At 38.9% G+C, this 12,990-nt stretch overlaps 1 pseudogene; it reads right to left on the reverse strand.

Moving 5' to 3' along the window:
• Positions 1–214: 214 nt before the first annotated feature.
• Positions 215–332, reverse strand: LOC129904750 (5S ribosomal RNA; annotated as a pseudogene).
• Positions 333–12,990: the final 12,658 nt, after the last annotated feature.

The raw sequence follows: 12,990 nt of genomic DNA on the forward strand, positions 1-12,990 counted from the left end.
AACTTAAGAAACTTAAGAAGCATTCCAAGGTACCAAAGTATGGGGTGTAACATCATTTCCCCCTTTAGAACATTTCCTTCGGATCTTATACCGACTATATGGAGAGTTCCTCTATCCCATTGACAGAACATATACTTTCATCAAACAATCAATATCAGAGTTCCAAAGGTTAGTATTACTTGTAGACATAGGGAATAGGTATGAATACTTGTGTTTCATTTACTATTTTACTTCCCAAGGGGTCACCCATCGTAGTACTACTCTCACCCAAGCACGCTTAACTTCAGAGTTCTGATGGGATCCAGTGCTTTAGTGCTAGTATGATCGCATCTATCCCTTATGGGATCCCATTTGAAGTTTAAGCGTTCCCATTTACATATGATAGCGTTAGTTGATTTTCTCTTATGCTTGTACTTCTCTTGTCTAGTTCCCCCCTTTAGGATGTATCCATGTCATTGTCTGTTTGTGTTATACCTTATGCCCTTATTTCCAATTTTCAAATGCGTAAGATTCCTTTCCAATACCTTTGGTATACCGCACCCTATCTATGCCTTTCTTTATACCACCCATACATTTAGTTGCCCATGTACGACATCTTAACATAGTCGTGAGGTGCTAATCCAATCTAATCGTTGGTACTCGAGTCACGTATACATAATACATCTTTATGCTTCATGAGCTTTCATCTTTGTCGTGCACCCGATGCTCACTTTCTCAACAGCATATCGAGCTTACCTTAATACTAGGTTTACCTTGACACCATATTGGTGTACTACCCCTGTAAATCTATGACTATACATTATCTTTTTGCTCCATCCTCGTATTCAGTTACTTATGTCTATCTTGGGTGCCTCTGTTAGAACTTCCTTATTGTTCCTTACTTATTCTCATAATGACCTTCGTTATATTCACATGGTATCATGTTCACATTCAGTCCCATAGTATAACAGTGCTTGACCTTCTTCACGATTCTTACTATGGGTTACTTACCCTTCTTAGTTAGTCTTATCCTTAATATCTCACAAGCTGTCTTATTAACACTTCACTTCCATCATAATTCTTTTTTCCTTGTACTCTTGTCTTAATAATACTGTTATTTCTTTCAACAATAACTCGTCATCATTTATCCCTGTGTATCAATTTAGGCGATGCCTTAATATATCATTTTATCCCGATCTATCAATCTTCTCTAAATCATTTTCTTTGGCTTATAAGTCTTTTCCAATTTCGTTCTACTATACCAGTATCAACCTCCTAGTTTCTATTGCCATCAATTTAGCAATTAACTCATTTCTCAAGGTCATCCATACTCGTAGTTTAATCAAATCTCATCATTTTGTGGGCACAACCTTTCAAGACATACTACAGCCCTGTATCTCATTCTCTTCTTATTTATAAGAAAATTTCGACAGAGTTTCCTTTATATTTCTTACTATCTCAACACTTGCACGCAGAAAAGGCCAACAGTGCCTCATAGGGAACGCATGTATATATATTCAGATCATCTCATATCGCAGCCACACAGGGCGCCTAATATCAACAATATGAAAATGGACTTACCTCATCTGCCCGACTCAAACTGCACTTGTTACCCTGCCCTGTCTACTTTTCCTTTCCATTTTTAACTTTACATGTCAATCATACTTCAATACCTCACCTGACATATATCTTTTGTGCCTTTGCTTACCTGCGTACTTTGTAACTTCCAATATCGTTGGTCACCTTCTTCTATCAATATTGTCCTTCTACTGAAACCATATGTTAGTATGAGGAATTTCATTCCCTATGACTCGACTCTATCGCACGATCTTAGATATGAAAAAAAGATAACATCCTAAATGTCCTGTAGCCTCCTGTTTATAGATGTGGTGCACAACACACTGATAAACAAGACTCTACTAGACACGGTCTGTAGACACTCTAAGGACGAACTGCTCTGATACCACTTTTGTCACGACCTAACTCTATAGGCCGTGACTGGTGTCCGATTAGGGCACCCATACGTACCCTTAGCCCCACTGAGTATGTTAGCCGAATAAACATATGAAGAAATCAAAAAAAAATCAATAGAGAGCACATGAAAATAGATATAGCATACAAAGGCCGTTAAGGCCATCACGGAACATAAAGCCCAAAACATATATACAGAACCCACATCACAAGTCTATAGACCTCTACAGAATGCTAGCCTAGTCATATGACGAGACAAGGCCCCGTCGTACCCCTGAATAAACAAATATTTATATCAAATGACCAGTATCAAAAGTTAGGCTTCGGAATAATGGAGCACTTCCAACTTTGCTGAGTGGAAACCCTAAGCTGGCAGATCTCCAAAGTTAACATCTATACCTGCGGGCATGAAATGCAGCCCCTTGAAGAAAAGGGGTCAGTACGACATATGTACTGAGTATGTAATGCATGGACTGTAACAAGTAAATCCATTACCAAAACAGAAGGTGCAAAAGTGAGCTAAATACCCAGAATATCAAAATATTTTTCATAACCACAAATAATGTATGCAGATAAACATATGCCATATCCGGCCCCATCATGGGACGCGGTGAACAAGACATGGTCGCCACCCCGTCACTGGCGCCACAACACAACATACATCAAGAGTAGGGACTATCTATGTAACAGATTATATCATATCACATGGTCATATTGGATCATATCATATCATATGTGTACATGACACATCATAACTCCACAAATCCCATGTATAGGTCGTACCTGCCCCCTCACGTTGGGGAACGATGAACAATGTAGAAAAGTCCGCACGATAACAAAACCTGGCCCAGGCTCGGTGAAAGAAACATTGAGGCATCCACGAGTGGAGTAGTGAGAAACTATATGCAATTTAAATCATATTTGAGACTCGACAGAATAATTAAAATGAGCTTTCGTTCAAAATTGAGACAAAAGTCATATCAAGTACCTTTTGAAAGTCACTATGGACTATATCAAAATAGAACTTCTGGGAATCATATATATCTATCAAGGCAGAAAAAATATCTTTTGGAAGTCGAGAAATTGGCCATCCTAGTGGCTTTAAGAATAGGAACTTCTTTGGAATCATATGAAAGTCATATACTTGCTTCGTAAAAACCATGCCAAAAAGGGAGATTAGCTTTGTATACTTATGTCAAATCTTGCTAAGAGAAGGAATAAGATTTACATACTTATGCCAAATACATGCTAAAATAAAGTATAAGCCTTACATACGTAAGCCAAAAATGCCAATAGAAGAAAACGTTAGCTTTACATACCTGTTATGGGTTACTTTTTATCCCATTCGTCTCGTCGTCCTTTAAACCCAAGTAACATAAAATAAATACGAGTATTAACAACCCTTGTCTTTCCATCACCTTAGGCTACACACGAGTATTTGTAGAACTCATCCCCTCGCTCGCTTTCTCGACTAGTTTCCTAACTAGTTAAAGAGTTAATGAAAATCGGGCAGCATTTCTCCTATAATGTGCCCTATCCGAATTTCCAATTATACTCCTAATAGATACAGACAACAAACAACAATAACCTGCATCATATATATATACAATTCACATTAATCTTATACCACATAAACTCCAAATGACTCGCTCGAAACTACGATACCAAAATAAGGTTTCTAGTTTCCGTTTTGCAAAACCTTTAACCGTACGAAGAGGGGGTGTCGTATGGCTACAAATAGAAGATCCTCCACCTCTTTTAGGACAAATATAGTCCCTGCAACACACACCACACACCTGAAACCACACACCACAAGCACAACACCTTGCTTCGACAATAATTTAACTATAGCGACTCCAATTTGGTTTGTTTCAAACGTCGAGCATGTTTATGGAATTTTTATATTTAAAGCCACTTAAACAACATGTAATACACTTCATAACAACACCATAAACTCCAAATTGAAATGAAAACCCTTACCTTAACCTAAACTCGTCAAACTCGCCATAACTATCAAAACGTGAATTCTGGATAGCCTACTGTCTTGTATTGTCTCTTTGTTTCGAAGGGGTTATTCAGGGTAACAATATTTTTGACCTCAATTAAATTTATATACATGTTTCTTATGGTCGCATAAAATTTCGAATCAACCCTACAACAATTCTATACCAAAAGATATGACCAAAATACCAACAGCAGCCCGTGTAGGATTTCCAAAATAAAATCTGGGCAGCACCTGACCTATACTTCATCATCCTTTTTAGAAAAGATAAAAGAAAAACTGGGTTTTATAGTATAAATAAAAGTTATATCCCTATGAAATATCTTTCCAAAACATCTTGAATCACTCGAAATGAAGCTTTACACAAGAAGTTATACTATTATTACTAACAACGGTCTCATTCCAAAAATGGGTTTGTTGACAAGAACAATAACCTCCTCGAAACCCCAATTATAAATTTTATGTTGTTAAACATCGTTGCTTAACTGAAGAATACCTTAAATAATTAATTCACAAAATGAAATCGGAGGGCTTACCTTGCTTAACCAAATTCATAGCTCTCTCTCTATGTTCTTCATGTTTTTCTCCAATTTTTTTTTAAGTGTAAAGATGCTGAAAAGTGAGTTGATCCAGCAATACACATGTATATATATGTGTCCTGAAGAGGGGACACGTGGCAGCCCCTAGAGGTGACACGTGGCAGCCTCTAGGGCGCTACCTTAATCATGCATCCAATCCAAAGCCTCCACGTGGCAGCGTGGGGTCTACCCAAGCTGCTGCATCACCTACTTGACCCTAAGTAGGTGCATCACCTTCTTGTCCAAGTAGGTGTATCACCTACTTGCTTTGAGTAGGCGCGTCGTTTCCTTATTTCTCTTTCGTGAGCCGTAATCTCGTCTTACTTCAAGAGCCTAATTCCTTGCTACTTAAGCTCGACGTATAATCAAGTAGCTTAGTATGTAAAATGTCCCAAGTAATAGCTTTCACAAGTAAGTCAAGTCCTACGACTCACTACTTGACCTCCAACTTCTTCCAGTTTCTTATGACCCTATTTCCAACCTTCTCTATTATGGAGTATCTCCTTATCCTTTTCTTAGGATTATTTGATAGCGTTATATATTATCCGACTCACTGACGACTTCTACGAAACTTAAGAGCCTTCCCAGAAACTTAAGAAGCTTAATAAGCATTCCAAGGTAACAAAGTACGGGGTGTAACAAAAACTCTGGAGAGGCAGGTCAAGAGGCAAAGTCTATGCGTACGGTAGAGGAGCATAGGACCACTTTCATGCAGCTCTAGCTAGAGTAGAGGCTGAGGCCTTTGATGGTCTGATCAAAGGTATGGTTTTTCTATGCATTCAGCCAGTATCAACTTTATTTGATCCAGGCTCCACTTATTCTTATGTATTTATATATTATTCCCCTTATCTAAGTATAAGACCAAAGCCGTTAGTTAAGCCATTGTGTGTTTTGACCCTGGTAGGTGATTTTTTAGTAGTAGTGGATCAGGTCTTCAGATCCAGTGTGGTGACTATTCAGGGGTGTGACACTAGAGTTGATATGATTTTACTTGATGTAGTGGATTTTTATTTGATTTTGGGGATTGACTAGTTATCCCCTCACCATGGTATCTTGAATTTCTATGTCAAGATTGTTACCTTAGACATACCTGGTATTTCGCTGGTAGTGTGGCAGGGTTTTTGTAGTTACACACCGGTTGGGGTGATCTCTTTTGTTTGGGCCTATAGGTTAGTGTCTAGAGGGTGTTTGGCATTCTTGTCTTGTGTTAGAGATTTGAGTTGGGATAGCCTTACAGTTGATTCGTACCTACAATTTGAGAGTTTATAGATATGTTTCCTACCGATCTACCTGGCCTCTCTCATGACCATGATATTACTTTTTTTATTGATGTAGAACCGGGTACTCATTCTATTTCCATTCCACCATACTATATGCCCCCGTAGAGCTCAAAGATCTTAGTGTTCAGCTTTAGGATCTCTTGAATAAGGGATTTATATGACCTAGTGTATTGCCTTGGGGTGACCAAGCCTGTTCGTTAAGAAGAAGGACAATACCATGAGGATGTGTATCAATTACAGGCACTTGAATAAGGTGATGGTGAAGCACCATTACCCCATGCCTAGGATTGATGACCTATTCGACCAACTTCAAGGTGCCGTGGTGTTATACCCCATAGTTTTATAACTTGGAAGGTTCTTAAGCTTCTTAAGCTTCTTAATAGGCTCTTAAGTTTCTTCAAAGGTTCTTAAGTTTCTTAGAAGTCACCATGTGATCCGGATAATCTATAACACTACCAAACAACTCTAAGGAGGAGAGAATGTGACACCCCATAGTAGGGAAGATTGGAAATATGGTTATAAGAATCCGGAAGAAGTTGGAGGCGAAGTAATGAGTCGTAGGACTCAACTTACGTACGTAATCTACCTATTTGAAAATCTTACATACTCAAGCTACTTGAGTACATACCAAGCTTATGTAGCAAGGATTACTTAGGTTCATAAAGTAAGACAAGATTATGAACCCACAAGGGGGAAAAAAGGTGACACATGGTAGCATGGAAGAGAGTCATGTGGCAGCATGGGAGAGTGCCACATGGCATCAGCTGGGGCAAGGGGTAGGCCCTCACATGCCATGTGGCATCTAAAGGTTGGAGGAGGTGGGGTGTTAGCCCAATGAGGGCTTGACACGGGTCACCACTTAAAGGTTGACACGTGTCAACCCATAAAGTATCCTATATATATAAGTTTTATGATCATGCTTATCCAACAATTCATTCTTATCTTCAAAATTCTAGAAAACTCTAGAGAAAAAAAAGAAGAGAAGAAACTCTAGCTACAAGAGAAAGAGAGCCACGGTTTTGGGAGGAAAAAAGAGGGAAGTTATCCGATTTCGTTTCATGAATTAGTTTTTTAAAGTATAACAAGAAGGTATGAAGGTGTTAGTAATATAAATTTATGATTTGGGGCAGCATCAAAAGGACAACAAGCAGCCACAAAGTTTTAGTCACACTAAAGGAACTTCCGAGGTAGTTTTGAGAAAGGTAAGGTTTTCCATTTAAAATTGGAGTTTATGATGATGTTATGAGGTATATTACATGTCTTAAATAAGGTTTTAAGTGGAAAAATTGCCTAAGGATGCTTGACGTTACAAAAAAACTAAATTGAAGTTGCTATAGTCAAATCGAAGTCGAGTAGTGTGTTGTGATTGTGGTGCTGTGGTTGTATATGGTTTGGTGACGTGGTTAAGAGATGGATGGTGTTTTAAAAAATTTGTGGGTGCTTCTGGTTTCATCCACACAACCCTTCATTTCATATTGTTAAAGGTTTTACGAAATGAAGATTAAAAACTCTATTTTGGTATCGTAGTTTTAAGCGAGTTGTTTGGAGTTTGTATTGTGTAAAGTTGAAGTGATTTACTTGTAAATATGCTGCTGGTTGTTTTTTCTGGTATGGTTGTTGATATTTTGGCTGATTTTAAATCTTGGGGATGTTAAAGTTATAGGGGAGATGCTGCCTAATTTTTGGTAACTTCGGAGCTAGTAATAAGCTAGTTAAGTGAAATGGATAAGGAAATGATTCCTATGGATACGTGGTTGTAGAGTTGGAAATTGGAAAGTGAAAGGTTATTAATCTTAGTATTAGTCTCATGTTAAATAGGTTCAAAATACGACGAGGTGAACGTGGTGAAGGCTAATCCGTAAGAGGTATGTGAAGCTATCTTCTTTCTCTTGGCATAATTTTGGCATAAGGATGTAGAGCTATCCTTCTTTTCTTTTGGTATGTCTTAGACGTAAGTTATGAATTATATGTATATGAAGCTTGGGGTAATTCTATTTATAAGCTCTGAACATGATGCATGACTCATAATTCTGGTTTACTTCTGAATGTTAAGGCTCTTAAGGTAGTTGAGTTATCACCCTCGAGTCTCCTATATGATGAATACTAATTGAATGCATAAGCTCCTATTCCTAAGGGCCTCTACGATGACAAATATCTCCAATTCCATAAACCGATTAGCTTGGTCTAGATACACGTCTGCGATTCATGAGACTCCAATTGACATAATCCCTAACGATGTTTAGAAGGTAGTCAAGAAGATTGCTACTCTGGTCTTCAAGTGATAGTTCACTTGGCTATTTCATTGAGTCTTGGATGATGATTTAAATTGCATATGATTTTTCACTACTCCAGTCATGTATGTTGTAACCCTTCTTTCATTACATCCCATAATGGGCCAGAAATTATATCAGCTGCAACTTTACTAGTCTTTCACCGAGTCTCGGGCCGGCTATATATACATGTATGAAGTATACGATGATAAAATACCATATATGATGAAGTGAAGCATACAATGATGCCGTATGTGATAAAGTTATTCACCGAGTCCCGGGTCAAATATATATATATATATGATGATATGTTTTAAAATATGGATCAAGCCGTATTTTTCTCAACACTATTTTAAATTATGGATCGGGCCGTACGTTCCTCGATATTATTTTAAATTATGGATCGGGCTGAACGTTTCTCGGTATATTTTATTATATAAGGATCAGGCCGAACATTCCTTGGCATATTTTACTATGTGATAATGGCACTGAGTTCCATAATAGGCCAGGTGTGGTATGACATATTTACTACTCTTTCACCGAGTCCCTGACTAAAGGGCCCAATACGATAGATAGGCATGCATATAAAAACATAGTGATGTACTTGTAATATATGAGATGATGTCGTAATGATGGTATGATGCCATATATGATGATATGGTAACACCGAGTCCCATAGTGGGCTGGGAGTAATATGTGAGGACGATATACATGCCTGTTTTTCATAAGATGTAGGTATCATAAATTGTTAACTGTTATACTTGTTTCCTGGATCAGTATTTCAGTTGTTATTTCAGTTATGATATGTTATGATTTATATACTCAGTACATATATCGTACTGACCCCTCTTTCTTTAAGGGGGAGGGCTGTATTTCATGCCCGTAGGTACAGATGTTCATTTCGGAGATCCGCCAGCTTAGGATTTCCACTCAGCTATGTTGAAAGTGCTCCACTATTTTGGAGCCTAGATTTTTTTTATTTGTCCTCCTATGTGTATTTTTGTTTATTCAGGGGTACGGAGGGGGCCCTGTCCCGCCTTATATTACTGTTCTTTCTATTAGAGGTCTGTGGACATGTATGTGGGTTGTATATGTATGCGTGTACATTTGTACTCATATGCTATGATAGCCTCATCGGCTTGTATGTAATCTTGCCTGTTGATACATTATAACTCAAACCGGGGATAGGTTTACTTATAGTTAGCGGGGTGTATGCGAGTGTCTAGTTCGGGCACCCATCACGGCCTACTGGGTTGGGTCGTGATGCGTAGTATTTTCTAAGATTAATTTAAGATCCAATTACCACCATGTGAGGATTAGGGCAGCGGACATCCCTAAGACTACATTTAGGACTCATTACAGCCATTATGAGTTTCTACTAATGTAATTTGGGCTGACTAACGTCCCTACCATATTCGTGGACTTGATGACCTGGGTGTTTAAGAAGTACTTGGACTCATTTTTCATAGTATTCATCGATGACATTCTGGTGTACTCACAGAGCTGGGAGAAGCATAAGCAGCATTTGAGAGTAGTGCTCTAGACTTTGAGAGGTCAGCGGGTTTATGCCAAGTTTTCAAACTACGAGTTTTGTCTTGAGTCCTTAGCATTCATAGGGAACATGGTGTCCAAGGATGGAATTATGGTGGATCCGGCAAAGATTGACCCTATTTGTGATTGGGTTAGACCCACTGTTGTGACTGATATTTGTAGCTTTGTCGGATTGACAGGGTACTATAGGCGCTTTGTTAATGTGTTTTCTACTATAGCAGCACCTCTACCTTGATTGACTTACTAGGATGTCCCATTTGTGTGGTCGGAGGATTATGAGAGGAGCTTTCTAATGCTTAAGTAGTTCCTTACCACCGCTCTTATATTAACTCTTTTAGTTGAGAGCGAGGATTAATCATATATTATGATGCATACGGCATTGGTTTGGGTTGTTTACTGATGCAGTAGGGCTGGGTTATTTCTTATGCATTGAGAGAGCTTACATTTCATGAACACAATAACCCATTCATGACTTAGAGTTGGCAACGGTAGTTTTTGTGCTTAAGATTTGGAGGCACTACCTGTATGGAGTTTGATGCAACATTTACACTGATACAGGAGCCTTTAGTGCATTATTATCCAGAGGGATCTTAATTCGAGGCAACTCTACTGGATTGAGCTCCGAGAAAGGTGAATTTATTAGCGAATACCTTGAGTCAAAAGATGGTGAGTATGGGTAGTCTAGCCTTTCTTTCTACTATCGAACGATCATTATCTTTGTATATGTAGTCCTTAGCTAATTGGATGATTCGACTTGATATCTCTAATTCTTGGTATGTGTTAGCTTATTTTAGAGGGATGGGATTTAGAGCCAATAATTTGAGGATAAAGAGTTAGTTGTACTACATGATCAGGTTTTGGGAGGTGATGATGGTCTGGCTACCTTAGATTCTAATGGGGTTTTGAGGTTTGGTGACCGTGTCTGTGTTTCAAGAGTTTGGGGTTTGATTCAATTTATCCTTAGCGAGGCCTATGATTCAAATATTCTATCTATCCGAGCATATCTAAAATATATTGTGACCTGAGGCAGCATTACTGGTGGAGCCACATGAGGAGATATATTATGGAATATCTGTTGTGTTGCTTGAGTTGTCATCAGGTTAAGGCTGAGCATTTGAGGCCGAGTAGTGAACTTTAGAGATTACTCATTCCTAAATGGAAATGGGAGTGGATCACCATAGACTTTATTATGGGGTTGCTTCGCATTTGGGCCATCATGGATAAATTGTCCAAGTCAACATACTTACTTCCCATTCATACTTCCTATAGTGCTGAGAGGTTAGCCCATATCTACATTTGAGAGGTGGTTTATATTCATGGTGTGCTAGTTTATATCATCTCATATTAGGGCTCACAGTTCACATCTTGCTTTTAGAGGACTTTTCAGGAGGAGTTGGGTGCCTATGTTGACCTTAGCACAACATTCACTTGCAGACTAATGGTCAGTTAGACCACACTATATAGGTTTTTAAGGACATGTTGCAGGCTTGTGTCATCAATTTTGGAGGTCAGTGGGATCAGTTCTTTCGCATGGGGGAGTTTGTGTACAACAACAACTACCACTCCAATATTCAGATGGCCCCATTTGAGGCCTTATTTAGTAGGCATTGTCTCTCTCTAATTGGTTGGTTTTATTTTACAAAGCCCAGGCCGCCTGATATAAACTTGATGCAGGAGTCCTTAGATATGTGAAGGTGATTCAAAATAGGCTCAACACAGCTCAGAGTAGACACAAGAGTTATATGGATCATAGGAGTCGGCCATTGAGATTTACCATTGGTGATAGAGTATTCCTTCGTGAGTTGTCGATGAAGGGAGTGATGAGATTTCGGAGATGGGACAAGCTTAGCCCCTGGTATATTAGTCTTTTTGAGATATTGAGGACAGTTGGCAAGGTTGCATATGAGTTAGACTTGGCCCCAACCTTTTTAGCTATTATTCTAGTTTTCCATATTTCATGCTGCGCCGGTATGTTCTGGAAGAGTCCCATGTACTTCAGTATGATGTAGTTGACTTGGATGATCGTTTGAGCTATATTGACGAGCCAATTTCTATTTTGGCAAGAGATGTCAAACGGTTGCATTCCAAAGCCACTCTTGTGGTTAAGGTCCATTGGAGGCATCTTCTAGTCGAGGAGGCTACCTGGGTGAACCAAGCATGAGATGCGGGCATAGTTCCCCGATTCATTTGAGCTTTCGAGTTCCTCTTGACTCTTACTTTTGCGAACAAAAGTTCTTTTAGTAATAGATGTTGTATTGATCCTCCAAGTCATTTTTGAATTTAAGCATTTATTTTATCATTTGAAGCGTTCTTATAGCGACCCCAAGTTATTTATGAGTTTTTGGCACTGACTGTTCAATCGCCTAATCGTTTTTTGGGTTTCAGGTATGTTTTCCCGTCTTTGAGCTTTTATACCTTAAAAAGTTGACTTCATTCATGACTTCAGGAAAATAGCCTCAGAACAAAATTCTCATGGTTTAATCATCTCTGGAATGGCCAAATTAGGATAGTAGCATAGTCGACATGTGTACCAAGGCAATCAGTACGAGTTTAGGATTATATGGTGCTTTTTGCCTTTGGAATTTGTCCTATAGTTCACTTATGTTAACATTTTTGGAAACCACACTCGGATGAAAATTCTGACAACGCAATTAGCTTTGGAATTTTGAGTTTGGTATAGAATGACCCTTCAATCTCTTCCTGAGGCATGTGGTCTAATCTGAAGCCCCGTTGTGGATTTTGCCTTATAATGGCGCTTGAATGTGGGACCTACTTTTAGTTGTAAGGATCTTGTATGGAAATTTTGACTGCACCATGAAGTCTAAATCGACAAATTTGGTGGGATAGCATATCTCATTTTCACGCATGGGGTCGCAAACAAATCTCGATCACCCCATTGGCGGATTTGGCATGCTAATCTCTTTTTTGCACCATCAGTGTCTGGTGCCGTCTCTTAAGAGAACCCTGGTTGCTAAAGCGAGCGCTTCTTAAGCGGCCAGGAGCTCGCTAAAGTGATCATACCCTTTTGGGCGAGAGTCTCTTAAGAGATAGACCTATCGCTAAAGCAACTAGGCATCGCTAAAGCGATGCTCGTCTTTCATGTGGGTGTCACTTAAGCAATTGCCGGATTGTCGCTAAAGCGACACCTGAGGGTCATTTATAAGACCTAAATTTTAGATTTTATATCAAATTTAAAACTTCATTTTGTCCTTCAATTCTTGGGTGATTTGGGCGATTCAAAAGGCTAACTTGCATATATTTTCGAAGGGAACCTAGTGATGTGTTTAGAATTAGGAGTTGAGACTTCCTTGGAGGTAATTTCTCCTTTTCCTGCATTTCTAGTATTCTTGAGCTTGTAG

Source organism: Solanum dulcamara, chromosome 1, assembly GCF_947179165.1.
Source record: "Solanum dulcamara chromosome 1, daSolDulc1.2, whole genome shotgun sequence".
Lineage (NCBI taxonomy): Eukaryota > Viridiplantae > Streptophyta > Magnoliopsida > Solanales > Solanaceae > Solanum > Solanum dulcamara.